The 4,304-nt window shown below is 42.4% G+C and overlaps 1 long non-coding RNA gene across 1 annotated transcript; it reads left to right on the top strand.

Moving 5' to 3' along the window:
* The first annotated feature begins 2,105 nt into the window (after positions 1-2,105).
* LOC122465009 lies at positions 2,106-3,925 on the top strand. Its single transcript, XR_006289511.1, has 3 exons — positions 2,106-2,531; positions 2,619-2,739; positions 3,703-3,925. It is a non-coding gene; the product is annotated as an uncharacterized LOC122465009 (long non-coding RNA).
* Positions 3,926-4,304: the final 379 nt, after the last annotated feature.

The following is a 4,304-nucleotide window of genomic DNA, read 5'->3' as shown; positions in this document are numbered from 1 at the left end:
TCTTCTAGGCTATGGTCCAGGACAGGGTCTGTGTCATCTTATGTGTTTGGAAAATATCTAAAACACTTTGGGCAAATGAATAAATACATACATAAAACATGCAAATAAACATTGTGCAAAGGACTACATTAAAAATGTTAAGGTTGCAAAGTCGTGCACTTAAAATGCCAGAATAAAGCTTATCCCTACAACCTTAATTGGCCCCCCTTGTAGCAACTCATAATAGCCTTGACTGCTACAACAGCTGAAGTCTATAGCTAGTTCTCCTGGATCAAGATTTAGTGCCTTAACCGCAGGAGATTGAACTTGGTCATCTCTGCCTCATTCACAAACCATCCTGTGTAGTGAATGAAGCAGAGGTACTGGATACAATAAAGAATAATCATGTATTTAAAGGTTATCATAACGCATGTACACAGGGAGGGGCTGAATTAAGTTTACATAGGAAGAGCTCAGACTAGAAATCGTAACCCCCTCCTGGCTCCTAGTTCAGCACTCTTCTTGGCCAAAGGGGTGCTACTAGTGCGTCCTATCTGGAGTTCAAGTTCTGTGGCATCTGGAGCATGCTCACTGCAGATGGAATGTTCAGAGACTTTAGCAGCATGTCTATATACAATCCTACTGTGTACGTCCAAATAGGGATTTTCCTAGCTTTTCTGAGACCAAATCTAAGAAGATTTTCATGGGAACAGCAAAAGGGACTAACCAAACCCCAAGTCTACCTCCAGGAAAAATTTCTAGTTCCTGATCCAAAGCACGAAGTGCTAAAATTCTTCTAAAAAGTGATTGTACAAAAATTAAAATGAGAAAAATTACCTGTTTTTCCCCTACCATCGTTCTTGGAAATAACTACGCCGTTTTTTGCTAAAGCTTAAAAAAATAATTCAGCCTGAGGTAAAGACCAAGGTCTGGAAAATTTCAGCCCAAAAGATTACATTTTTAGCAATATCATAAATACCTGAATCCAGGTCAACGATAGAAAGCGTTAGGCAACCTTAGCTGCAATGTCACTTTCAGCGCTGCCTCTCACAATAATAATAGTAGTAAAAATTATCATTAATAAAGAAGTTCTGCAGCCACTTCATCTAATTCTCTGCCAGGTTCCTTTACATACTGAGGGATTCAGGTGGCTTTTTTGCACGACTGATTTAGTTCACTTCTGATACTACCTCATAAAGTTGTAACACACAGCATTTAAGAGGCAGCTTCTTATTACCTCGGCACTGTCACATAATATGGATCAAGTTTAAAAAACTCTTGTAATATGAAGAGATCAGTATCCACTGACTCCGGTGACTACTCTTACACCTGTTATTCAGGTCATTATCTTGCAGGCTAAGGGTATGTCTACACTGCAATAAAAGACCTGTGGCACAGCCATGTGACTGACTCAGCCAACTGACTCAGGCTTGTGGGGCTTGAGCTGAGGGACTAAAAATTGCAGTGCAGATGCCCAAGCTCAGACCTTGAATGTTTATACTGCAATTGTTAGTCTCACAGCCCAAGTCCTGTGAGCCTAAGTACTGCAAGCCCAAGTCAATTGATCCAGGCTCTCAGACTCAGTGCCGATACAATTTTATTGCAGTCTAGACAAATCCTTTGACTCTCTTGCACCATCTCTCTATCCGGACTATTATCAAGTGTTACTACTTCTTCCTCCACAACATATAAAAGCTCAGTGGTTTGAGCATTGGCCTGCTAAACGCAGGGTTGTGAGTTCAATCCTTGAGGGGGCCATTTAGGGATCTGGGCCAAAATTAGGGATTGGTCCTGCTTTGAGCAGGGGGTTGGACTAGATGACCTCCTGAGGTCCCTTCCAACTCTGATATTCTATGATTCTTTCTGCCCCAGTGGCTAAAATCCTTATGCATGCTGTGATTGGGTGTGTTTACCCCGCACTTGCCTGGAAAGGGTTAATGCAGACTCAGAAGGGGATCTAATTAACCCTACAAGCCACAGCTGAGGGGAATCAGGTGGCCAAGCAATCCCCTGACTGAGTGAGGGGGTGCAGCTGAGAAGGAATGAGCTGGGTTAGGGCTATAAAGGCAGGAAATTGGTAGCAGAAGGGGGCTGCTGGGAAAGCATGTAGTCACTTCTGGGGAGAAGAGTGCATTTGGGCTAGCAAACCTGGGGGAGCTAGGAAGGTAGGACAAGGCTCAGGGAAAGGCAGTAAGGTCTAGATGGGAACTAACCTTGACTGGCTGGCTAAAGGGTCACAGAGCCAGAACCTGGTGTAAGGGGTGGGCCCATATTCCACTGCCAGTCACTGAGGGAGTGGCACTAAGAGGCAGTGAATGGGAACACTGCCTAGGACTGCTGGCGAAGAAAGACTTGATACCCAGGAAGGGGAAAATGCATCTAGTGATCTGGTCAGAGGGCTGAGTCATGAAGAGGCAGCAGCAGCTCATGCAGTGAGAGAGGGGCCACAGACCTAGAGAGAGAGAGGCAGAAGATAAAATGCAACTGTGGGAAGGGGTGTTGACCTCATGAGCTATTCCCCAGGACGACCAGGAGGAGGTGCCATCCTAGTGGTGAGAAGAGCACCCCACCATAGATGCTTTTGTCACCTTGCACCTAATTTACAGTAATCATCTCCTCTGTTGCCTCCTTATTCCTAGCAAAGCTCCCTCCCGTCCAGCCAAAATGCATCTGCCAAAGTTATCTCATTGCCTACCAATGATCTGACACATTTCCATCAGAAAGAAGACTGTATCAAGCTATAGAACTCAGACAGATGGGGTAAACATTATTTTTCCATTCAAAAGACCAAAAAAAATCATTTTGATTATACCTAACCTTGTAGCATTGAGACAATCATATAAACCACCTGAGCCCACAAGACAGGAGAATGTATATATTTTTTTTCTTTTAGAATTCATTGTGTAGTTATAAAAAGGACAGTCCATATACCAGGAAATTGCCAGTAAAGCCAAATGTAATGGGAAAAAAATGTGTTCTTCTTTATATGTTGCCTGTTGTATTATTCTTAATACTTCTCACAGAAGTTGCAGATACAGTAATTAAAAATTGTCATTTACTGTTAAAAGACTTTTTTAAAAAACGATCCAGGACCACTTTTTCTGACTATTAGCAGGTTTCCACTGGCTTGCCCAGAATTCTTGCTTCTGTGGACTGGGTTTGACAGACTAAGAATATACCCAGCTGGTTTTCAAACTAACATGTTCAATAGTCTGGAGAAGGGCTGTGAGACATGTCATAAAAACAGCTGCCTCTGTCTCCCAAACCAGCCAGAAATAAGCTGTCGAGAACAAAACCTTGAATGAAAACACCTCGACTTTTCATGCAGGGACAAAAGGTGGTCATTATGCATACCAGGAAGGTTCTTTTATAGTTAGTAATTACATATAAATTGGAGAGTTACAATCAAAAAAATCATTTCTTTCTTCATTTGCTTAAAATGTGATTTCTGCGGCCATTATATAATTACTGGCATTTTTCAGTAACATTATTAAGGACAAATGAGCTACTGCTTCTGAAATTATCATAAAGATGAAAATACTGAAAATTCCTTATTAGAACTAGTTGTTCAGTGTGAAACAAGAGCAGGGAATTCGTTATTTCTTGAAAACTGAACTTTCTTCAATGGCAAAAAAGGATCAATCTCTGTCTTTTTACTTCTAAAAAAAAGAAATTAGTCCTATTCTCTTTGACACGTTATTTCAAGCTCTCCATTTTCTTCAGGTACCCTCCCATCGCTGTAGAAAACTTCCAGTGCTGACTGACCTCTAGCAGTGTGCAACAAGCACAGGAATAAAGAACCCAAACGTCGGGGGGGAATCCTGAAATAACAGGAACAGCTCCCAGCTGCTGCTGCTGCTGCTCTTTCCCAGAACTTGACATCATCAGCACATGAATTAGAGAAATGTGATGTTAATCATGACAGCTAGTAAAGTCTGAATTCAAATTTGCAACACTGAGATGTTGATAGATTGGACACTATATACAACACTCCCAAGGAGAGCTGGGAGTTGGGGACAAGCATTTTCTTTAAAACAATGAATGTGGATTCTCAGTGAAACAAACATCTAGAATGTAGAGCTAGAGGGACCTTCACTACCAGCTCTCCTTCCATGTGTCTGAGTAGGATTCATCCTTGGGACACAGGGACCTCGCTGGTTCAGGGAGGTTTCTCCTCTGTGCAGCATCTTCAGTGAATCTGGTCCATTGTCTTTATGCTTCCCCAGGCAGAAGGGGGAGAGGGGAGATTCCTCACTATGGGTGAGCCCTGATGGTATTAATTAGCGTGGAGCTCTCACCATTAGTGGCAAATCCCACTTCTCCTA

The sequence above is a fragment of the Chelonia mydas genome, chromosome 3, assembly GCF_015237465.2.
Source record: "Chelonia mydas isolate rCheMyd1 chromosome 3, rCheMyd1.pri.v2, whole genome shotgun sequence".
Classification (NCBI taxonomy): Eukaryota; Metazoa; Chordata; order Testudines; family Cheloniidae; genus Chelonia; species Chelonia mydas.
The sequence above is the reverse complement of the archived record's forward strand: the minus strand, read 5'-3'. Positions and strand labels throughout refer to the sequence as shown.